We start from the raw sequence: 25,494 nt of genomic DNA on the forward strand, positions 1-25,494 counted from the left end.
TACTCTAACACATTCTTTTCCGGAACCTCAGAACTACAGAACTCCTCGCCTCCCTTCCTCTTATAAGCCAATTGGATTTAAAAAACCCTAAATTTGGCACTACTTAACCAGTACTTATAGGGGTAGAAATTGGGTAGCGCTCCCTATGGGGTGCGACCTTCGCCGGGGCACTGATTTTAGCGCCCCTAAAAAGTTAGCGCCCCCGCGGCCGATTTTCCCAGGTAGCACCTCGAGAGGGAGGAGGGGCGCTACTGGAAGCGCCCCACATCCCTCTTGGGGCACTGCGAGCCAATATCATTGCGCCGCGGTACTGCAGACCTTCCTCCCCTTATTAAAGGGGAGGGGCCTGGCGCAGTGTGTCCCGGTGCCTGGCTGGGCCACCAGGGATCGGGAGTTCCGACAAACGACCCCAGCACTCAAGAGGAGTGCTGGGCTCAAGGAGAGCAGCCGGCACCCTGCGGGGGGATTTCACGGGGGCCAGGGACAGCAACAGGGGCAGGTGCTGGCAGGCAGCCAGCAACAAAAGTGGCCACCCGCCACCTCCCCTTTAACTAGCGCCGCCCCGGCCACAGGTAGACCCCCCCTGACCCTGGCAGACATAGTGTCCGGTGGTAAGTCGGGGGGGCACCACCCAATATTACAGCTGGGGCGCGAGCGGGGCGCTGCGCATGGCGCTAACGGTTAGCGCCGCCACTAACTTCCTGCTGAGTTTTGGGGGGGGGGGGGTGGTTAGCGGTGCCGCACCCAGGTGCTAGTTGATTTGTGCCCCTTAGCACCCTTTTTTGGGGCGCCAATGGGAGGCACAAATCAACCGAATTTAGACCCCATAGGGGGAAAAATTTGGTATCGCCCCGTTTGGGGCGCCATTATTGGCCGTGCGCAAAGTTTAGCGCCTGGCGCTAATTATCACCTCCGACAGCAAACTTGGCTTTTATCGCCTCTGAAGGTGATTGGAGCGCTAAATCAGGCGCTTCACATTTGTCTTAAGGCGCAAAGGCCAAGGAGCGAGGCGCTACCTCAGAGCGCTGGCGAAGCTCATGTGCTGTCAGTCAGCAATGGAACACAGACACACTGGTGCCGGCCAATTCTTAAAGGGGAGTTCTGACGAATGGTCATCGACCTGAAACGTTAACTCTGTTTCTCACTTCACAGATGCTGCTTGACCTGCTGAGTTTCTCCAGCATTTTCTGTTTTTATCTTATAGGGGAGGGTTGATCTTGCTCTCCATCCACATCCTGCTCATTGCAGCCTTGAATCTCAGCCTGGAGAGACCTGTACATCAACCAGGGAAAGAGCTCAGAGTGCAGACCCCATAGTCTCTTCTAAATAGATACAAGGAAGGGCAAATCAAAATGAACCTGCCAAGTGCTGCTCAGTACCCAGAACTCTTTCACACAGCGTTGAATCTCTCCAGAAGTCTCTCTCTCTCTCTCTCTCTCAGAATGCGTGGTGCAAAAATGTCACCAACAAAAAAAGGCAGGAAGCGGTTGCCTTTAAATAGCGCTCCCCTAGTCCCTTCCTGACTGCAAAACACTCCCCTCAACCTGTCGTTGCTAGCAGCTGGCTGTAAGGCAGGGGGCGCCACTCAATATCCGCTCCGGGGCGCTGTGCACTCGACTGACATCACGATCTGCCGGCGCAGGAGATCGTGGCGGTGGTGTTTAGCGCCGCCGCAAAATGTCTCGTTAATTTCGCGAGCGGGGCAAACATTGCCGCGCCCGGGCGCTAGTTGCTTTGCGCCCCATTAGCGCCCTCTTAAGGCGCTAACGGGAGGCACAAACCAACTGAATTTAGCCCCCATAGAGTTTTCTCATCTTCTTGTCCTACTCATTTCAAACTTGGTGGTGTCCTGCTCTATAGGCCTGCACCCAACTTGTACCTTCTCAATAAAAAGAAAAGAAAGACTTGCATTTATATAGCATCTTTCATGACCTCAGGACGTCCCAAAGCTCTTCACAACCAATGAAGTACTTTTGGAGTGTAGTCACTGTCATAATGTTGGGCAACGTGGCAGATAATTTGTGCATAGCAAGGTCCCACAAACAGCAATGTGAGAATGACCAAATCATCTGTTTTTTTTTTAACTGATGTTGGTTGAGGGATACATATTGGCCAGGACACCTGGGGTAAATTCCCTACTTTTCTTCAAAATAGTCTCCCGAGATCCTTTACATCCACCTGAAAAGGCAGACAGAGCTCGGTTTAATGTCTCATCCCAAAGACGGCACCTCTGATAGTGCCCTCAGTAGCACTTGAGTGTCAGCCTAGATTCAGTGCTCAAGTCTCTAGAGGAGTGGGACTTGAACTTCTGGGACCTTCTGACTTGGGGGCGGGAGTGCTCCCACTGAGCCACGGCAAAACACTGTTAGATGAGATTAGAATCTAGATCATTGGGGCTGAGTTGCCATTGTTTGGTTCCATACAGAACAAACAAAACAGAGCAGGGAAACCAGGCTTACTGCACAGCTGAATCAGATCCATGCGCTCGCCATGAATAGTCTGAAGCTGGCTGGCCCATTGTCAAAGCTCGCGGTTTAGTTTATGGCACACTGACACCTCCCAGCTAAAATGTTTGGTCAAAAACCAAAACATTTAGTGGTCCATCCAGATTTTTGATGGTTAACCACAGGAGCTAATGCATACGCCCAGCTTCCAACACTGCGAAAAGGAAAGTGTTTGGGAAAGAGTTCTCTGAAACAACATAGCAATCAAAGGGCACAGTGACTGAGTACAGAAACACTCCTTCAGTACTCAGAGGGCCCAGTGACCGGGTACAGAAACACTCCTTCAGTACTCAGAGGGCACAGTGACTGGGTACAGAAACACTCCTTCAGTACTCAGAGGACACAGTGACTGGGTATAGAAACATTCCTTCAGTACTCAGAGGGCACAGTGACCGGGTACAGAAACACTCCTTCAGTACTCAGAGGGCCCAGTGACCGGGTACAGAAACACTCCTTCAGTACTCAGAGGGCCCAGTGACCGGGTACAGAAACACTCCTTCAGTACTCAGAGGGCCCAGTGACCGGGTACAGAAACACTCCTTCAGTACTCAGAGGGCACAGTGACTGGGTACAGAAACACTCCTTCAGTACTCAGAGGGCACAGTGAGTGGGTACAGAAACACTCCTTCAGTACTCAGAGGGCACAGTGACTGGGTACAGAAACATTCCTTCAGTACTCAGAGGGCACAGTGACCGGGTACAGAAACGCTCCTTCAGTACTCAGAGGGCACAGTGACTGGGTACAGAAACACTCCTTCAGTACTCAGAGGGCACAGTGACCGGGTACAGAAACACTCCTTCAGTACTCAGAGGACACAGTGACTGGGTACAGAAACATTCCTTCAGTACTCAGAGGGCACAGTGACTGGGTACAGAAACATTCCTTCAGTACTCAGAGGGCACAGTGACTGGGTACAGAAACATTCCTTCAGTACTCAGAGGGCACAGTGACTGGGTACAGAAACACTCCTTCAGTACTCAGAGGGCACAGTGACCGGGTACAGAAACACTCCTTCAGTACTCAGAGGGCACAGCAAGCACCCACCAACACCAATGAAATGTGCTCTTTGAATAGTCCCATAGGATCTTTTACGTCCATTTGCGAGGGCAGACGGGACCTCGGTTTAACGTCTCATCCAAAAGACGGCACCTCCACTCTTGTCAGTGCTGCACTGGGAGTGTCAGCCTGGATTATGGGACCAAGTCTCTGGAGTGGGACTATGAACCTATGACCTACTGACAGATAAACTTCCAACTGAGCCACAACTGACACAGAAAACGACACCGTCTCATTATTTGCCAGAGCCATAGAATTATGGAACACTTCACATTCTACAGCCTTCCATTGCTCCTACAATAGGCAGAGTTTCGCCCCTGCATGGTAACGTGGCTGGTTCAAGCCTCACTCCCGTAAGCTAGGGCTGACACTCCAGTGCGGCATTCGAGGGAGTGCTGCAATGCCAATGGTGACATCCTTTGGATGAGACAGCCAACTGAGGCTCCGTTTTCCTGTTCCGATGATTCGGCGGGGGGGGGGGGGGGGTCGCGGACATTAAAGATCACAAGGCACTGGCTGATGAGGAGCAGAAGCGTTCCCGTCATTCGTTGCAATAGCTATTTGTGGAATCTTGCTGTGCACAAAATGGTTGCCACATTTGACTGCAGAACAGCAGTCACTGTTCTTTGAAGTAATTAGTTTAGTTTTGGACTGTTTCTGAGAGGCATGATGAGATTAATTAGACTTTACAGCACAGAAACATGCCATTTGGCCCAACTGGTCTATACTGGTGTTTATGCTACACATAAACCTCCTCCAAACCCTTCTTACCTAACCCTATCGGTATGTATTTTGATGCTATCCCAATGCTTTTCTTGACTTCACCTTGGCATGACACGTTGACTTACACCAGCTCCTTCCACCCACAGTCCTGTCCTAAACCGTGGGCCTCAATGCATTTTTAAAATTAATTCATGGGATGTGGGCGTTGCTGGCAAGGCCGGCATTTATTGCCCATCCCTAATTGCCCTTGATGTAGTGCATGTACTTTGCAGAAGGAACTGTATTCTGCAGCCCCTGTATACTGCAGTACCAGTAGTGACCACCCCTGTATATAAGCCTGTGTAGTAACTTTTGCATAGTAGTTCCAGTTTGTCTTCACTCAGTAAAGACCTGTTATAACCAACTCCTGCAGTCCGTGTCTCAATTACACACGGACACAATACTTGAGAAGATGGATTTGGACCTTCATGAACCTCTGTGGTGAAGGTGCTCCCACAGTGCTGTTAGGGGTAATCCCACAGTGCTGTTAGGGGTAATCCCACAGTGCTGTTAGGGGGTAATTCCACAATGCTGTTAGGGGTAATCCCACAGTGCTGTTAGGGGGTAATCCCACAGTGCTGTTAGGGGGTAATCCCACAATGCTGTTAGGGGGTAATCCCACAGTGCTGTTAGGGGGTAATCCCACAGTGCTGTTAGGGGGTAATTCCACAATGCTGTTAGGGGTAATCCCACAGTGCTGTTAGGGGGTAATCCCACAATGCTGTTAGGGGGTAATCCCACAGTGCTGTTAGGGGGTAATCCCACAGTGCTGTTAGGGGGTAATTCCACAGTGCTGTTAGGGGTAATCCCACAGTGCCATTAGGGGTGATCCCACAGTGCTGTTCGGGGTAATCCCACAGTGCTGTTAGGGGGTAATCCCACAGTACTGTTAGGGGGTAATCCCACAGTGCTGTTAGGGGGTAATCCCACAGTGCTGTTAGGGGGTAATCCCACAGTGCTGTTAGGGGGTAATCCCACAGTGCTGTTAGGGGGTAATCCCACAGTGCTGTTAGGGGTAATCCCACAGTGCTGATTGGGGTAATCCCACAATGCTGTTAGGGGTAATCCCACAGTGCTGTTAGGGGGTAATCCCACAGTGCTGTTAGGGGGTAATCCCACAGTGCTGTTAGGGGGTAATCCCACAGTGCTGTTAGGGGGTAATCCCACAGTGCTGTTAGGGGTAATCCCACAGTGCTGTTAGGGGGTAATCCCACAGTGCTGTTAGGGGGTAATCCCACAGTGCTGTTAGGGGGTAATCCCAGAGTGCTGTTAGGGGGTAATCCCACAGTGCTGTTAGGGTCAATCCCACGGTGCTGTTAGGGGGTAATCCCACAGTGCTGTTAGGGGGTAATCCCACAGTGCTGTTAGGGGGTAATCCCACAGTGCTGTTAGGGGGTAATCCCACAGTGCTGTTAGGGGGTAATCCCACAGTGCTGTTAGGGGGTAATCCCACAGTGCTGTTAGGGGTAATCCCACAGTGCTGTTAGGGGGTAATCCCACAGTGCTGATTGGGGTAATCCCACAATGCTGTTAGGGGTAATCCCACAGTGCTGTTAGGGGGTAATCCCACAGTGCTGTTAGGGGGTAATCCCACAGTGCTGTTAGGGGGTAATCCCACAGTGCTGTTAGGGGGTAATCCCACAGTGCTGTTAGGGGTAATCCCACAGTGCTGTTAGGGGTAATCCCACAGTGCTGTTAGGGGTAATCCCACAGTGCTGTTAGGGGTAATCCCACAGTGCTGTTAGGGGTAATCCCACAGTGCTGTTAGGGGGTAATCCCACAGTGCTGTTAGAGGGTAATCCCACAGTGCTGTTAGAGGGTAATCCCACAGTGCCGTTAGGGGGTAATCCCACAGTGCTGTTAGGGGTAACCCCACAGTGCTGTTAGGGGTAATCCCACAGTGCTGTTAGGGGTAATCCCACAGTGCTGTTAGAGGGTAATCCCACAGTGCTGTTAGGGGGTAATCCCACAATGCTGTTAGGGGTAATCCCACAGTGCTGTTAGGGGTAATCCCACAGTGCTGTTAGGGGTAATCCCACAGTGCTGTTCGGGGTAACCCCACAGTGCTGTTAGGGGGTAATCCCACAGTGCTGTTAGGGGGTAATCCCACAGTGCTGTTCGGGGTAACCCCACAGTGCTGTTAGGGGGTAATCCCACAGTGCTGTTCGGGGTAATCCCACAGTGCTGTTAGGGGGTAATCCCACAGTGCTGTTAGGGGTAATCCCACAGTGCTGTTAGGGGTAATCCCACAGTGCTGTTAGGGGTAATCCCACAGTGCTGTTAGGGGTAATCCCACAGTGCTGTTAGGGGGTAATCCCACAGTGCTGTTAGGGGTAATCCCACAGTGCTGTTAGGGGGTAATCCCACAGTGCTGTTAGGGGTAATCCCACAGTGCTGTTAGGGGGTAATCCCACAGTGCTGTTAGGGGGTAATCCCACAGTGCTGTTAGGGGGTAATCCCACAGTGCTGTTAGGGGTAATCCCACAGTGCTGTTAGGGGGTAATCCCACAGTGCTGTTAGGGGTAATCCCACAGTGCTGTTAGGGGGTAATCCCACAGTGCTGTTAGGGGGTAATCCCACAGTGCTGTTAGGGGTAATCCCACAGTGCTGTTAGAGGTAATCCCACAGTGCTGTTAGGGGGTAATCCCACAGTGCTGTTAGGGGGTAATCCCACAGTGCTGTTAGGGGTAATCCCACAGTGCTGTTAGGGGGTAATCCCACAGTGCTGTTAGGGGGTAATCCCACAGTGCTGTTACGGGGTAATCCCACAGTGCTGTTAGGGGGTAATCCCACAGTGCTGTTAGGGGGTAATCCCACAGTGTTGTTAGGGGCTAATCCCACAGTGCTGTTAGGGGGTAATCCCACAGTGCTGTTAGGGGTAATCCCACAGTGCTGTTAGGGGTAATCCCACAGTGCTGTTAGGGGGTAATCCCACAGTGCTGTTAGGGGGTAATCCCACAGTGCTGTTAGGGGGTAATCCCACAGTGCTGTTAGGGGGTAATCCCACAGTGCTGTTAGGGGGTAATCCCACAGTGCTGTTAGGGGTAACCCCACAGTGCTGTTAGGGGGTAATCCCACAGTGCTGTTAGGGGGTAATCCCACAGTGCTGTTAGGGGTAATCCCACAGTGCTGTTAGAGGGTAATCCCACAGTGCTGTTAGGGGGTAATCCCACAGTGCTGTTAGGGGGTAATCCCACAGTGCTGTTAGGGGGTAATCCCACAGTGCTGTTAGGGGGTAATCCCACAGTGCTGTTACGGGGTAATCCCACAGTGCTGTTAGGGGGTAATCCCACAGTGCTGTTAGGGGGTAATCCCACAGTGCTGTTAGGGGTAATCCCACAGTGCTGTTAGGGGTATTCCCACAGTGCTGTTAGGGGTAATCCCACAGTGCTGTTAGGGGTAATCCCACAGTGCTGTTAGGGGTAATCCCACAGTGCTGTTAGGGGTAATCCCACAGTGCTGTTAGGGGTAATCACACAGTGCTGTTAGGGGGTAATCCCACACTGCTGTTAGGGGGTAATCCCACAGTGCTGTTAGGGGGTAATCCCACAGTGCTGTTAGGGGGTAATCCCACAGTGCTGTTAGGGGGTAATCCCACAGTGCTGTTAGGGGGTAATCCCACAGTGATGTTAGGGGGTAATCCCACAGTGCTGTTAGGGGGTAATCCCACAGTGCTGTTAGGGGGTAATCCCACAGTGCTGTTAGGGGTAATCCCACAGTGCTGTTAGGGGGTAATCCCACAGTGCTGTTCGGGGGTAATCCCACAGTGCTGTTAGGGGGTAATCCCACAGTGCTGTTAGGGGGTAATCCCACAGTGCTGTTAGGGGGTAATCCCACAGTGCTGTTAGGGGTAATCCCACAGTGCTGTTAGGGGTAATCCCACAGTGCTGTTAGGGGTAATCTCACAGTGCTGTTAGGGGGTAATCCCACAGTGCCGTTACGGGGTAATCCCACAGTGCTGTTAGGGGGTAATCCCACAGTGCTGTTAGGGGGTAATCCCACAGTGCCGTTACGGGGTAATCCCACAGTGCCGTTAGGGGGTAATCCCACAGTGCCGTTACGGGGTAATCCCACAGTGCCGTTACGGGGTAATCCCACAGTGCCGTTACGGGGTAATCCCACAGTGCTGTTAGGGGGTAATCCCACAGTGCTGTTAGGGGTAATCCCACAGTGCTGTTAGGGGGTAATCCCACAGTGCTGTTACGGGGTAATCCCACAGTGCCGTTACGGGGTAATCCCACAGTGCTGTTAGGGGGTAATCCCACAGTGCCGTTACGGGGTAATCCCACAGTGCCGTTACGGGGTAATCCCACAGTGCCGTTACGGGGTAATCCCACAGTGCCGTTACGGGGTAATCCCACAGTGCCGTTACGGGGTAATCCCACAGTGCTGTTACGGGGTTATCCCACAGTGCTGTTAGGGGGTAATCCCACAGTGCTGTTACGGGGTAATCCCACAGTGCTGTTAGGGGTAATCCCACAGTGCTGTTACGGGGTAATCCAACAGTGCTGTTACGGGGTAATCCCACCGTGCTGTTAGGGGGTAATCCCACCGTGCTGTTAGGGGGTAATCCCACAGTGCTGTTCTTGAATGTTGCTGCAGCTGCACCCATCTAGGCAAGTGGAGAGAATTCCATCACACTCCTGACTTGTGCCCTGTAGGTGATGGGAGAAGTTTTGAGGAGTCCAGGAGCCACTCATGCTAGAATACCCAGCCTCTAACCTGCACTTGTAGCCATGGCATAAGAACATAAGAGATAGGAGCAGGAGTATGCTATACGTCCCCTTAGAAACAGAAAAACAAAAGCAGGAGTAGGCCATTCGGCCCTTCGAGCCTGCTCCGCATTTCTATATGATCATGGCTGATCCTCTATCTCAATACCATATTCCCGCTCTCTCCCCATACCCCTTGATGCCTTTTGTGTCGAGATACCCCTCGAGGCCCTCGAGCCTGCTCCGCCCTTCAATAAGATCATGGCTGATCTTCTGCCTCAACTCCACTTTCCTGCACTATCCCCATATCCCTTGATTCCCTTAGTGTCCAAAAACCTATCGGTTCAGCCTTGAATATACTCAATGACTGAGCATCCACAGCCCTCTGAGGTAGAGAATTCCAAAGATTCACCACCCTCTGAGTGAAGAAATGTCTCCTCATCTCAGTCTTAAATGGCCAACCACTTATCCTGGGACTATGACCCCCAGTTCTAGACTCTCCAGCCAGGGGAAACAGCCTCTCAGCATCTACCTTGTCAATCCCCCCTCAGAATCTTGTATGTTTCAATGAGAGCATGGAATATAGGCCCATTCTACTGAATCTCTCCTCAAAGGACAGCCCCCTCACCCCAGTGAACCTTTGTCGCACCCCCTCTAAGGCAAGTGTATCCTTTCTTAGGTAAGGAGACTGAAACTGTGCACAGTACTCCAGGTGTGGTCTCACCAAAGCCCTTATGTAGCCTGTGTAGCTTGACATGGGATTTCCCAGTAACATGTTGGTCAGATCTGGGCTCTTGTGCAGAAGATCCCCTTCGATCCTCAGGCTTAAATTGTGACACTAAACCTCATAATTAGCAGCAGGACCATCGGCACATTGCACGACACCCCAACACCACCAACTGCCGTTCTTCACCGAACACTGCGCCAGAATTCTGCACCAAATTCTCGCTGACGGCTACGCAGTTGGAAAAGCACAGCCTCGTTTCATCTCAATTATGCCTGGGCAACATCTTTCCACCTCCATCCCATGCCCACTCTGACCTCTCTGTCCTCGGCCTCCTACACTGAAGCTCAATGGAAACTCAAGGAACAGCAACTCATCTTTCAATGAGGTGCTTTACAGCCTTCCGGACTCCACATTGAGTTCAACAATTTCAGGTCATAACCAATCATTTTCTCAGTAATGTTTCTGCTGTTGTCACTTACATCTCCTCTAGACCCATCTTTGGTTTCGTTACTTGCCCCTTTTGCCTTGCACCATCATCCCTTTTAATCTCTCCTGCCTTCCACCCTATCACAGACCTTCCCTTTTGTTCTTTCCTCTCCTCCCCTTTCCCTGCCTCTGTACTTGCATAAAACCTGTTACATCTCTAACCTTTTCCAGTTCTGACAGAAGGTCACCGAGCTGAAACGTGAACTCTGTTTCTCTCTCTACAGATGCTGCCTGGCCTGCTGTGCGTTTTCGAGCATTTTCAGTTTTTAATTCAGATTTCCAGCATCAGCAGTATTTTGCTTTTGCCCTTCTGTCTTTAATGGAATGAGAAATAGAAAAAAATCTATGGATCTACACAGGCTACATAAGGGCTTTGGTGAGACCACACCTGGAGTACTGTGCACAGTTTCAGTCACCTTACCTAAGAAAGGATACACTTGCCTTAGAGGGGGTGTGACAAAGGTTCACTGGGGTGAGGGGGCTGTCCTTTGAGGAGAGATTGAGTAGAATGGGCCTATATTCCATCTGCTCCTTCAAACAAAAGTACCAACAAGTGGGCTGGCAAATCTTGACACCTTTCAAAGATGGTCAATCCATTGAGACCATTTCCAACAAGCCAATACCATGGGGATTCCCTTTTATCTTTCCTTTGCCTGTCCCTCCCCCCCCCCCCCGTTGTCTCCTTACGGCATTCACTTCTTGCCGGGTTATGTTGATATAGGCACTGATTTGCACTGCGGTATTGGCACAGCTGGCTATTCTTCGTATGGAAGCTGAGACATGGAATGCTTTGGACAATCTTCCCTTGAGTTTAAAAGGTTGAAGGGGTGATCTGTTTGAGGTGTTTAAAATGATTAAGTGATTCAGCTGGGTATGGAGAAACTATTTCCTCAGGTAGGGTAATCCAGAACAAGGGGGCACAAACTTAAAATTAGAGCTAGGCCATTCAGGAGTGAAATCAGAGAGGACTTTTTTTTACACAAAGGGTGGTAGAAATCCAATCTCTCTCCTCCAAAAATCTGTGAGTGCTGGGGGTCAATTAGAGCTTTCAAGACTGAGATTGATAGATTTTTAGATGGTATTAAGGGGTGTGGAGCAAAGGCAGGAAAATTGGGTTGAGGGACAGATCTGCCATGATCTAACTGAATGTCAATGATAATGAGGAAATGGCGGACATGTTGAATAATTACTTTGCATCAGTATTTACAGTAGAGGAAAGGATAGCATGCCAGAAATCCCAAGGAAACTAATACTGAATTGGGGACAGGGACTCAATAAAATTCACGTAAGCAAATTAACAATAATGAAGAAAATAATGGCACTAAAGAGTGACAAATCCCCAGGACCAGATGGTTTCCAACCCAGGGTTTTAAAGGAAGTAGGTGAGCACATTGCAGATGCCCAAACTATAATCTTCCAAAGTTCTCTCGATTCAGGAACCGTTCCTTTAGATTGAAAAATTGCGCATGTCACTCTGCTATTTAAAAATGACGAGAGAGGGAAACCAGGGAATTATAGACCAGTTAGCTTAACATCTGTTGTCGGAAAATTGCTGGAGTCTATAGTTAAGGATAGGGTGAGTGAACACCTCGATAATTTTCAGTTGATCAGAGCGAGCCAGCATGAATTTGTGAAAGGTAGGTCATGCCTGACAAACCCGATTGAATTTTTCGATGAGGTGATTAAAATAGTGGACAGGGGAATGTCTATGGATGTTATTTATATGGACTTCCAGAAGGCATTTGATAAAGTCCCACATAAGATACTGTTAACTAAGGTAGAAGCCCATGGAATTGAGGGCAAATTATTGACCTGGTTAGGAAATTGGCTGAGCGGCAGGAAACAGAGTAGGGATAATGGGTAGGTACTCAAATTGGCAGGATGTGACTAATGGTGTCCCACAGGCATCTGTGTTGGGACCTCAACTATTCACAGTATTTATTAACGACTTAGATGATAGCATAGAAAGCCACATATCCAAATTTGCCGATGACACAAAGATAGGCAGTATTGTAGGCAGTGTAGATGAAAGCATAAAATTACAAAGGGATATTGATAGATTAAGCGAATGGGCAAAACTGTGGCAAATGGATTTCAATGGAAGCATATGTGAGGTCATCCTCTTTGGACCTAAAAAGGATAGAACAGGGTACTTTCTAAATGATGAAAAGCTAAAAACAGCGGAGGTCCAAAGAGACTTGGGGGTCCAGGTACATAGATCATTAAAATGTCATGAACAGGTACAGAAAATAATCAAAAGGGCTAATGGAATGCTGGCCTTTATATCTAGAGGACCAGAGTACAAGGGGGTACAAGTTATGCTGCAGCTATACAAAACCCTGGTTAGACCACACCTGGAGTACTGTGAGCAGTTCTGGGCACCACACCTTAGGAAGGATATATTGGCCTTGGACGGAGTGCAAATCAGGGTTGCATTCCATAGAATTTAGAAGGTTAAGGGGTGATCTGATCGAAGTTTTCAAGATATTAAAGGGAACAGATAGGGTAGATAGAGAGAAAATATTTCCGCTGGTTGGGGATTCTAGGACTAGGGGGCAGAGTCTAAAAATTAGAGCCAGACCTTTCAGGAGTGAAATGAGGAAACACTTCTACACACAAAGGGTGGTCGAAGTTTGGAACTCTTCCGCAAACGGCAACTGACGCTAGATCAATTGTTAATTTTAAAACTGAGATTGATAGCTTTTTTTAATCAAAGGTATTAAGGGATATGGGCCAAAGCCGGGTATATGGAGTTAGGTCGCAGATCAGCCATGATCTCATTGAATGGTGGAACAGGCTCAAGGGGCTGAATGGCCTCCTCCTGTTCCTATGTTCATAGAGGCCTTTAAAATGATGAAAGGATTTGATAGGATAGTTGTAGAAACGATGTTTCCACTTGTGGGGGAGATCAAAACTAAAGGCTGTAAATATAAGATAGTCACTAGTAAATCCAATAAGGAATTCAGGAGAAACGTCTTTACCCAGAGAGTGGTTAGAATGTGGAAATTGCTACCACAGGGCGTGGTTGAGGTGAATAGCATTGATCAATTTAAGGGGAAGCTAGATAAGTACATGAGGGAGAAAGGAATAGAAGGATATGCTTCTAGGATGAGATGAAGAAGGGTGGGAGGAGGCTTGTGTGGGGCATAAACACCGGCATCAACCAGTTGGACCGAAGGGCCTGTTGCTGTGCTGTAAATTCTATGTCATTCTATGTAATGAGTGTCAACAGGAGGAAGACTTTGATATAAAACAGTTTCAACATGATGATGATGATCAGCTTCCTATTTCGGTCGAGGATTTTGGATATTTTTGTTTAAACAGTGTATTCTGATGGCATCATCAGGGGAGAGTGACTGAGCCTGACAGCATGAAGGAGCTGGAATTGGGAAAGATCTAGGCACCAGAATTCCATGGGGGTGGGGGTGGGGAACATTTGGGGGTAGATCTGGGGCAGGTTGGAACTTCCACAAACCCCTAAATGTACCCCATGATCCTGTCTCAAGGCCTGGGGTCAGGCATATCGCACACTGTGGCCTGGAATCTGCGGTGTTTATATTGGAAATGGGTCGAGAGCCTCAGGCAGAGCATACCATATTCGCAGAGCGTAGATTTGTACGTACTGCATCACAGAACGGCGCATCTGGCTTGCAGTTCAATGTTCCTGTGGGTGAAGGAACTGAATCAAGAAATGTAGGAACATAGGAACAGGAAGGAGGAGGCCATCCGGCCCCTCGCGCCTGCTCCGCCATTCAAGTGGATCATGGCTGATTTGTATCTTTACTCCATCTACCCGCCTTGGTTCCATATCCCACGATACCCTTACCCAACAAAAATCGCAGTTTTGCAATTTTCAATTGACCCCCAGCCTCAACAGATTTTTGGAGAAGAGAGTTCAAATTTTCACTACCCTTTGTGTGAAGAAGTGCTTCCTAACATCACCCCTGAACAGCCTAGCTCTAATATGAAGGTTATGTCCCCTTGTTCTAGACTCCCCCCACCAGAGGAAATAGTTTCTCTCCAACTACTGTAACGTAGTACGTGGACCATTGCGAGCAGTGGGTGCAAGAGTGGCATCTGGGAGCGGGAGTGGTTACCGAAGGCACAAAATTGTGTCCAAACCATAATGGAACTATCAACATCTCATCCAAAAACAATGCGTTGCACTTTTCCTGTCTGTCACACTTAAAGTGTCGCACTCAAATTTCTTTAAAAAAAAAATCAAGAAACAAAGGCTCTCATTGGACGAACAGCAACAGGGTCTACAGGCTTGGAGTGACCTTATTATGGATACCTGGGAATGAGTTACAGGCTGGAATCTAATCGAGGGGTTCGGATGGTTTATATATAGAATAATGGATACCCGGGAGTGAGTTACAGGGTGGAATCTAATCGAGGGGTTCAGATGTTTTATATTTAGAATAATGGATACCTGGGAGTGAGTTACAGGCTGGAATCAATATAGGGGTTGAGATGGTTTATATATAGAATAATGGATACCCGGGAGTGAGTTACAGGGTGGAATCTAATCGAGAGGTTCAGATGTTTTATATATCGAATAATGGATACCCGGGAGTGAGTTACAGGGTGGAATCTAATCGAGGGATTCAGATAGTTTATATATACAATAATAAAGAATACCTGGGATTGAGTTATAGGCTGGTATCTAATCGAGGGGTTCAAATGGTTTATATATAGAATAATGGATACCTGGGAGTGAGTTACAGGCTGGAATCTAATCAAGGGGTTCAGATGGTTTATATATAGAATAATGGATACTCGGGGGTGAGTTACAGGCTGGAATCTAATCGAGAGGTTCAGATGGTTTATATGTGGAATAATGGATACCCAGGAGTGAGTTACAGGCTGGAATCTAATCGAGAGGTTCAGATGGTTTATATGTGGAATAATGGATACCTGGGAGTGAGTTACAGGCTGGAATCTAATCAAGAGGTTCAGATGGTTTATATATAGAATAATGGATACCTGGGGGTGAGTTACAGGCTGGAATCTAATCGAGGGGTTCAGATAGTTTATATATAGAATAATGGATACCTGGGGGTGAGTTACAGGGTGGAATCTAATCGAGGGGCTCAGATGGTTTATATATAGAATAATGGATACCTGGGGGTGAGTTACAGGCTGGAATCTAATCGAGGGGCTCAGATGGTTTATATATCGAATAATGGATACCCGGGAGTGAGTTACAGGCTGGAATGTAATCAAGGGGCTCAGATGGTTTATATATAGAATAATGGATACCTGGGGGTGAGTTACAGGCTGGAATGTAATCAAGGGGCTCAGATGGTTTGTATATAGAATAGTGGATACCCAGGAGTGAGTTACAGGCTGGAATCTAATCGAGGGGCTCAGATGGTTTATATATAGAATAAATAATAATGGATACCCAGGAGTGAGTTACAGGATGCAATCTAATCGAGGGGTTCAGATGGTTTATATATAGAAAATAATGGATACCTGGGGGTGAGTTACAGGCTGGAATCTAATCGAGGGGTTCAGATGGTTTATATATAGGTTAATGAGAGTGGAGGCGTGATAGGGAGGCAGATGACAATTACAAATGCCGTCATTACTATTTAAGCATCTCCTGGAGACCTCGTTCCAGCTGCTCTGGAATCACTCCTGGATCCATGTTCATTTTAACATGGGAGTTCTTCGCCTATATAGTTTTTTTTAAACATTCCGTTGTCACTAATCTTTTCAAGGGTTCCCGTTAAGAACACTGACTATCTCTGCCCTCTAGCTCAGGGAGAGATAATGTTGAACAGCAGGAGCCCATGGACTACAAGAATTCATGGGGAGCACCTACATCTATAGCAATACCTATATATATCTCTGTACATATATGGATATATATATATATAAATCAATATCTATATATATATCTCTATATATAAATAATAATACAATACAGGCAATTAAGAGAATAATTTAGCCTCAGGAACATTCCCACCATTTTGGGTACAGGAGGAATTAAAAGGCAGAGCCACTGGAACACTGCATGACAAGACAGGGTTAACCAACATGCTTACCTGCAAGCTCTCTGCTGCTGGCTCGCTATGTATCTCGTATTGGCTCCCGTCAGAGTGACACCGAGGCTTGGTGCCCGTTTCCATCCACCTCTCTGCGTTGCTGACAGCCCATCGCTGCCCAGTTCTGTCCCTCCAACCCACCCACCACTCACCACTACCTCCCGCCACCAACCCCTTTGACTTTTAACAGCTCTGCCTCCCGTGCAGCAACCCGACCTCCATCTTCACCCCAACACTTCCTTCCCCCACCCCCCTTGCCACGACCTAGGCTGCCTGCCAAAAAAGCACGGGAACACACACGAAGGGGCAGCGCAGAGGCAGGAGAATGAGGTGGTCTCATTCACTTCTCTCCTTCCGTCTTTCTCTTTCTGTCCTCTCTCTCTCCTCTTCCGTCCTTCACTCTCTCTCCTCTTCTGTCCTTCTCTCTCTCTCTCTACTTCCGTCCTTCTCTCTCTCTCGCCACACTTCAGTGAGCAGTGCCACTCTCACAGAGCGAGAGAGAGAGCCACACAAACATTCCTTCAGCCTCCTCCTCCTCCTCATCTATCTCTTCCACCCCTGCACTTTCATCCCAGATGGTTATTTCCCAAACCAAAAAAAAGGGACACCATTCCTCTCATTCTTCAGATCCAGCCAATCGGAAAGCCTATCTCCCAGGAGAAGACTCTTCCCCTCCCTCTCCATGGCAACCAGAAAGCCCACGACGACAACCTTTAACCCTTTTTTTGTAAAGGCAGCAACCCTAGCAGGCAGACGGTCGTGGTGTGGGGGAGGTAGAAAAGTGCAGGAGGGGAGGGGGGGAGCGGGCTTGCTTTTTTTTAGTTGAAGGTGGACCTTTCGAGGCAGTTGCCTTGTTGCCAGCGGTTGCCAACAATGGTTATCAACGGCATTTCATCTACCACACTGAACTCGCCCAGGGAGCAGTAAACATCCTCTGGACACAACTCGGCCCGGAATTTGCTGGGATAACAACGGCGAGTTTAACGGCGCTCGCCCTCTGTAAAAAAAAATCATTAAAACCCAGCAACTGGTGGCGAGGGAGAGATACAAGCAGATGGAGCGATTCACTCCGCCGTGAGCCTCGCAAGGAAAGGGCAGCTCGCCCTCAAATTCCCCGCGCTGTTAAGACGAATTAAACTCGCCGCAGAAAGTTAGGGCTCCTACTTAACGACATAAGGACCCTTTTAAGGACGAGATTTATGTTCCTGCAACGCCTCTCAACCTCTACGGCCCAGAAAAGGAACAATTGAGACCGTGCAGTCTCATTCCTGCAGGTCGTAAATTATTCCTGGAGATTTTTTAAATTTAAGATTTTTTTTCTTTCCGTCTCTATCGTATCTTCCTGTCCCTCTCTTTATTTCTCTTTGTGCCTAATTTGACTAATTCACTCTATTTCCTTCTCTGTCATCTCTGTTTCTTTATCCTTAAAGCTCATCCATTAAGGGGATACACAGTTGGTCCTGTCGTTCATCAAGATCCCAGGTGCCCCGTTGCCCTTGCTGTGCCGTTATCAGCTCGCACTTATGGTGCAAAAACAATTTTCAAGTTGAAGGGTGAAGAGAAAAAAGGTCTAACTAACAGGGCACGCCGTGAGATGCCCTGCTCCAGCAATCTCTGGGCTGTTACCTGATGGGCCTGTTATAAAGCACTTCCGCCACAAGCCACCAAGGCCATTCTCCATTGGATTACATGGCGCTCGGCCCCCCACCCTGGGGGTTCTCTCAATCATAGTTGGCCATCCCCCGCGTGTGGGCTCTGCCCCCCACCCCCCTGCCCCCTGGCTGTGGCAGGAATGATGAGGACAAGGCGACACAGAATTACATAAATCTTGACAGCGCAGAAACCGGCCGTTCGGCCCAACTGGTCTGTGCCGGTGTTTATGCTCCACACGAGCCTCCTCCCACCCCTCTTCATCCAACCCCATCGACATATCTTTCTACTCATTTCTCCCTCATGTACTTATCTAGCTTCACCTTAAATACATCTATGCTATTCACCTCAACCACTCCCTGTGGTAGCAAGTTCCACATTCTGACCACTCTCTGGGTAAAGACGTTTCTCCTGAATCCCCTATTGGATTTATTAGTGACTAGCTTATATTCATGGCCCCTAGTTCTGGTCTCCCCCCCCCCCCCCACAAGTGGAAACATCTTCTCTACGTCTACCCTATCAAACCCCTTCATAATTTTAAAGACCTCTATCTGGTCACCCAACAGTTTTCTCTTTTCTAGAGAAAAGAGCCCCAGCCTTTTCAGTCTTTCCTGCTAGTTGTACGATGTCAGCTGTGGCTCCGTGGGTAGCCCTCTCACCTCTGAGTCAGAAGGTCATAGGTTCCAGAGACTTGACCACAAAATCCAGTGCAGTGCTGAGGGAGCGCTGCACTGTTGGAGGTGCCGTCCTTCAACTGAGACGTTAAACTGAGGGCCCATCTGCCCTCTCAGTTGGAGGTAAAAGATCCCACGGCACTATTTTGAAGAAGAGCAGGGGAGTTATCCCCGGTGTCCTGGCCAATATTTATCCATCAACCAACATCACTAAAAATCAGATTATCTGGTGGTCATTATCACATTGCTGTTTCTGGGAACTTGCACAAATTGTCTGCCGTGTTTCCTGACATTACAACAGTGACTACACTTCAAAAAGTACTTCATTGGCTGTAAAGTGCTTTGGGACGTCCGGTGGTTGTGAAAAGCGTTCTAGAAATGCAAGTCTTTCTTTCTTACTTTTACCCTCTCAGTTCTGGTATCAGCCCTATAAATCTCTTTTTTTTGGCACCTTCTCCTGCGCCTCGTATCCTTGTTCAGTGGAGGCGTGCTTCCTTGGCGGCTCTGCCCTGCTCGCCAGACAGAGAGAGAGGGAGAGGGACGGCGATTGTGAGGGGAGGATGCGACTCCTGAGGACCCAGTCCGCGGTTAGTGTTCCGTCTCCTCCGCCGTTTCTCACGCACCGGGGGAAGTGATTTTCATTTCAGTTCGCTCCCTGCAATCTCGCACGGCTGCCGAGCTGATTCGTACTGCTTTTTTTTATCACTATTCTGCTGGCGCGTTGCCTAGCAACCTGTCTTCTCTGTTCTTTTTTTTAAACACCGGTAATTTGAACCTTCGAATTACCTCATGGGTTTCGGCAAAGTCGCTGCTGACTTTCGGAACACGAAGGAGGCCATTCAGCTCCCCGAGCCTGATCCGCCATTCAATGAGATCACCCCTCAATCTTCTATACTCGACGGAATACAAGCCTAAACTATGCAACCTGTCCTCATAATTTAACCCTTTTTAGCTCCAGTATCATTCTGGTGAATTTGTGCTGCACCCCTTTCCAAGGCCAATATGTTCTTCCCGAGCTGCCATGGTTGAGAGGGATGGGATGGGAAATGAGTGGCAGAAGTGGACATGGTATTTGCCAGGTTGCTGCACTGCTGACGTGAATCTGCGCTGCATGGAACACAATGGTCCCAGGTTCGATTCCCAGTCCATGCTGGGGGCACAGGTAATGGGTGTCACGGATGGGACTCAACAACCCCACAGCTGCTACAGAGGGAATAAAACAAATGAGGGTCCCCCCTGTTGGCCACTGTCTAACAATCCACCCACCAATGGAAAGTTGACGTGTGTGGATGAAGGGTATGGACAGGCTTGGATGTGACATCATGGTTTGACAGTCTGTCAACATTCACTGTCTGGGCTTGTGTGTGATGATTGGATAATTGGATGAGGTGAGGGAGAGCGGCTGGAACCTTAGAACCCTATCACAGCATACATCAGCACCTCCGGGATCGAGAATGGGCGATATCTCCCTCATGGGAGTGACTGAGAGACACCAGTTAGTGTACAGATATCTCCCCGCGGGAGGGACTGAGAGACCCCAGTCAGTGTACGGATATCTCCCTGAGGGAGGGACTGAGAGACCCCAGTCAGTGTACAGATATCTCCCTGAGGGAGAGGGGACTGAGAGACCCCAGTCAGTGTACTGATATCTCCCTGAGGGAGAGGGGCTGAGAAGCCCCAGTCAGAGTACAGATATCTCCCTGAGGGAGAGGGGCTGAGAAGCCCCAGTCAATGTACAGGTATCTCCCTGAGGGAGGGACTGAGAGACACCAGTCAGTGTACGGATATCTCCCTGAGGGAGGGAGTGAGAGACCCCAGTCAGTGAACAGATATCTTCCTGAGGGAGAGGGGACTTGAGACACCAGTCAGTGTACAGATATCTCCCTGAGGGAGGGACTGAGAGACCCCAGTCAGTGTACAGATATCTCCCTGAGGGAGAGGGGACTGAGAGACACCAGTCAGTGTACAGATATCTCCCCGAGGGAGGGACTGAGAGACCCCAGTCAGTGTACAGATATCTCCCTGAGGGAGTGATATACCTATCAATTCATCCAATGAAAAGCGACGAGTTAAGATAGTAACTATAGGTTTTTATTGGCTAAATAACAGAGCCCACCCTCGTGGGTGATCGGGTCCAACAAGGAGGAATACCAGCCAGTCGACCACCTTTATACCTGGGCAAGCAGGCGGAGTCATGGGCGGAGTCAGCTGTGGTCAGCCCAGGTATAACAGCGTGACAAGAGGTGACCTTGTGTAGTGATACAACAGTGTAAACAGTGATAACCATAGTGTAATGATATAAACAGTGATAACCATAGTGTAACGATAGTGAACGATAAAAGTGGTTTACCACATTCACCCCTTGTTTAGATTTGAGTCCGGCGGGGTGAAGTGTGCTACCAGTTCGGGTATGTCAGTCTGTCCGGAGGCCTCGTAAGTCTCTCTGATCGGCGCAGCAGCGGCGGCGGTGATGCAGTATCCGATGTTAATGCTGGTGTCTGCGTGGTCGGCGAAGGCTCGTGGGGTTCCGGCATGCCGTCTACCTGGGGTGGATTTGGTGGGGTGGTGGGGGGTAATGGTGGTGTCTCAGGGGTGCCCGAGGGTGCAAGGTCTCGTAAGGAGACTGTGTCCTCCCGCCCGTCTGGGTATGCCACATAGGCGTACTGGGGGTTGGCGTGCAGGAGGTCCACCCTCTCGACCAGGGGGTCCGTTTTATGGGCCCTCACGTGCTTTCGCAGCAAGACGGGCCCCGGAGAAGTCAGCCACGTTGGTAGCGAGGTTCCCGTAGTCGACTTCCTGGGGAAAACAAACATTCGTTCATGGGGGGTGGCGTTAATGGCCGTGCAAAGCAGTGACCGGATGGAATGCAGCGCTGCCGGGAGGACTTCCTGCCAGCGAGAGGTTGGCAGGCCCTTAGACTTTAAGGCTAAGAGAACGGCCTTCCAGACAATCGCGTTCTCTCTTTCCACCTGGCCGTTCCCTCGGGGGTTGTAGCTGGTGGTCCTGCTTGCAGCAATGCCTCTCGCTAGTAGGAACTGGCGAAGTTCCTCGCTCATGAAGGATGAGCCCCGGTCGCTATGTATATAGTTCGGGAACCCGAACAAGGCGAAGAGGTCGTTCAGGCATTTGATGACCGTGGTACTGGTCATGTCTGGGCCGGGGAAGGCAAAGGGGAAATGGGAGTACTCATCAATGATGTTGAGGAAGTACACATTACGGTCAGAGGATGGGAGGGGCCCCTTAAAATCGATGCTCAAGCGCTCGAAGGGGCGGGTGGCCTTGATCAGGCTTGCTCTGTCCGGCCTAAAGAAATGCGGTTTGCATTCGGCACAGGTTTGGCAGTTCCTGGTCATGGTCCTGACCTCCTCGATGGAGTAGGGCAGGTTGCGGGCCTTAATGAAGTGGTAAAGTCTGGTGACCCCGGGGTGGCAGAGGTCGTTGTGGAGGGTCTGCAGTCTATCAATTTGCGCGTTGGCGCATGTACTTCGTGATAGAGCATCTGGGGGTTCGTTCAGTTTACCAGGCCGGTACAAGATCTCATAATCATAGGTGGAGAGCTCGATTCTCCACCTCAAGATCTTGTCGTTCTTGATTTTGCCCCTCAGCTTGTTATTAAACATAAAAGCGACCGAACACTGGTCGGTGAGGAGGGTAAATCGTTTGCCTGCCAGGTAATGCCCCCAGCGTCGTACTGCCTCCACGATCGCCTGGGCCGCCTTCTCGACCAAAGAGTGTCGGATCTCAGGGCCCTGGAGGGTCCTTGAGAAGAAGGCCACAGGTCTCCCCGCCTGGTTAAGGATTGCAGCTAGGGCGAAGTCGGATGCATCGCTCTCCACTTGGAAAAGGATAGACTCATCCACCGCGTGCATTGTGGCCTTAGCAATGTCTCCCTTTATGAGGGAGAAGGCTGCGCACGCTTCTGCCGTCAGGGGGAAGGAGGTGGACTTCATGAGGGGTCTGGCTTTGTCCGCATAATTCGGCACCCATTGGGCATAGTAGGCGAAGAGACCCAGGGTTCTCTTCAGCGCCTTTGGACAGTGGGGGAGGGGTAGCTCCATGAGGGGGCGCATTCTTTCGGGGTCGGGGCCGATGACCCCGTTCTCTACGACGCAGCCGAGGATGGCGAGGCGCGAGGTGTTAAACACACATTTCTCCTTATTGTAAGTGAGGTTCAGCCGTTCGGCCGTACGGAGGAATTTCTCCAGATTAACATCGTGGTCCTGCCGGTCGCGGCCGCAGATGGTGACGTTATCTAGATAAGGGAACGTGGCCTGCAGCCCGTTCTGGTCAACCATCCGGTCCATCTCCCTTTGGAAGACCGAAACCCCGTTGGTGACGCCGAAGGGAACCCTAAGGAAGTGGTAGAGGCGGCCATTCGCCTCGAAGGCGGTATACTGGCGGTCCTCAGGGCGGATAGGGAGTTGGTGATAGGCCGACTTAAGGTCGATGGTGGAGAATACCCGGTACTGTGCAATCTGATTGACCATATCAGATATGCGGGGAAGGGGGTATGCGTCCAGCTGGGTGTACCGGTTTATGGTTTGGCTGTAGTCGATGACCAGGCGGTTTTTATTGCCAGTCTTAACGACTACGACCTGGGCACGCCAGGGGCTGTTGCTCCTCTCGATGATGCCCTCCTTCAGGAGACGCTGCACCTCAGAGCTAATAAAAGCTCTGTCCCCGGTGCTGTACCGCCTGCTCTTGGTGGCGACGGGTTTACAGTCGCGGGTGAGGTTAGCGAACAGGGAGGGGGGCGGGACCTTGAGGGTGGATAGGCCGCAGGTGGTATGCGGTGGGCGGTTTAAAGGCTGCTGGTTGTCGACTGTGAGTGGGGGGAGGGGTCCACCGTATGCCAAAGTGACACTTTGAAGGTGGGATTGGAAGTCCAGCCCTAGTAGGACGGCAGCGCAGAGCTGGGGCAGGACGAGGAGTTTAAAATTTTTATACTCCGTGCCCCTAACCGACAGGGTCACAACACAGTAGCCACTGATGTCTGTAGAATGGGACCTCGACGCCATTGAGATCCGGTTGCGCGTTGGCCGGACAGTGAGGGAGTAGTGGCTCACCGTGTCTGGATGGATGAAACTCTCCATGCTTCCGCTGTCGAACAGGCAGGTCGTGGCGTGGCCGTTTACTTTGATGTCCATCATGGACTTGGACAGGTGATGCGGGCGAGCTTGGTCCAGTGTGACGGAGGCTAGTGTATGGCTGAGCGAGCTGCTGTAGTCTGCGGGTGAGGCGGTGGTCGGGTCTGGAGGCAAGGTGGCGGTCGAGTGTGGTGGACAAAATGGCGCCGCCCACGAGGTTGAATAAAATGGCGGAGAAGATGGCCGCCCCCACAACTCACATGCGGCACTGCTGGTGTCGGTGGCCTTGATCAAAGATGGCCGCCCCACGACTCACACGAGGGGATACTGGCATCTGTGGCCTTGATGAAAGATGGCCGCCCCCACAACTCGCATGAGGCACTGCTGGCGTCTGTGGCTCTCCCCCTGCAGGCCTTAGCGAAGTGGCCTTTCTTGTGGCAATCGGAGCAAGTCGCATTTCTTGCAGGGCAGCGCGTCCTCGGGTGTTTCGCCTGGCCACAGAAGAAGCAGCCGGCGGCCCGATCGCAGGGCTCCGATGTTGCAGCCGGTACCGGGGGTGGCGGTCCCGATCGATTCTGGGACGCCGACGCTGAGGTAGGTCCCAGAGGCGGCGGCGCGAGGGGTATTGCGGCCGGGGTCGGGCCGGAGTCCCAGGGTCGCGCAGCACAGTACCTGGAATACGCCTCGAGGTCCCGATGGGCCACTTCCAGAGAGCGAGCGAGGGCTGCAGTTGTATTCAGGTCGAGGTCCTTTGATTCGAGCAGTCTTTGCCGTGAGTAGTCGGACCGAAGGCCTTTCACGAAGGCATCACGGATATTCCCTTCAGTATTTTCTGCAGCCGTTACAGCTTTAAAGTCACAGTCCCTGCCGAGTGTTTGTAGCGCCCGTAAAAATTCATCTACAGACTCTCCTGGCTGTTGCGAGCGGGATCTTAGGAGATGTCTGGCATACATAGAGTTTACCGGGCTCCGGTACTGCTCCTTCAGCAGGTTGAGGGCGTCCTCGTATGTAGTAAGGTCCTGGATGATTGCAAATACTTTAGGGCTCACTTGGGCGGTCAGAACTCTTAGTTTGGATCCCGGAGGCACGCCGGATTCTCCCAGGTAGGATTCGAAACAGCTCAGCCAGTGTTTGAAGTCGAGGGCTGAGTTCGCTGCCTGTGGGTTTAGATCCAGGTACGGCGGTCGGAGGGCTCGCAGCCAGGCCGGCTGCTGTGGCTGTTGTAGCTGGCCGTTTGGCTGCTCCGATCCACTCATTTCAAAATTTAGCCAATAAAATTGATATACCTATCAATTCATCCAATGAAAAGCGACGAGTTAAGATAGTAACTATAGGCTTTTATTGGCTAAATAACAGAGCCCACCCTCGTGGGTGATCAGGTCCAACAAGGAGGAATACCAGCCAGTCGACCACCTTTATACCTGGGCAAGCAGGCGGAGTCATGGGCGGAGTCAGCTGTGGTCAGCCCAGGTATAACAGCGTGACAAGAGGTGACCTTGTGTAGTGATACAACAGTGTAAACAGTGATAACCATAGTGTAACGATATAAACAGTGATAACCATAGTGTAACGATAGTGAACGATAAAAGTGGTTTACCACAGGGAGGGGGGACTGGGAGACCCCAGTCAGTGTACAGATATCTCCCCGAGGGAGGGACTGAGAGACCCCAGTCAGTGTACAGATATCTCCCTGAGGGAGGGAGTGAGAGACCCCAGTCAGTGTACAGATATCTCCCTGAGGGTGGGGGGACTGGGAGACCCCAGTCAGTGTACAGATATCTC

General features: G+C 50.3%; 1 protein-coding gene across 3 annotated transcripts in view; it reads right to left on the bottom strand.

Annotated features, from left to right (window-relative positions):
• The window catches only part of LOC147095740 (ras/Rap GTPase-activating protein SynGAP-like), a 756,836-nt gene that overhangs the window by 489,576 nt on the left and 241,766 nt on the right, over window positions 1-25,494 (bottom strand). Inside the window, exon 1 of one of the 3 annotated variants that reach the window (XR_015074821.1) lies at window positions 16,302-16,441. The exons of the other annotated variants lie outside the window; for them this stretch is intronic. The gene's annotated coding sequence lies outside the window, so the exon portion shown is untranslated. Of the gene's footprint in view, window positions 1-16,301; window positions 16,442-25,494 lie in introns of those variants that run through there. 3 annotated transcript variants of the gene reach the window in all.

This window comes from Somniosus microcephalus, unplaced genomic scaffold (assembly GCF_052327205.1).
Source record: "Somniosus microcephalus isolate GS21.2 unplaced genomic scaffold, FLI_Smic_1.0 unresolved_chr1, whole genome shotgun sequence".
Classification (NCBI taxonomy): domain Eukaryota; kingdom Metazoa; phylum Chordata; class Chondrichthyes; order Squaliformes; family Somniosidae; genus Somniosus; species Somniosus microcephalus.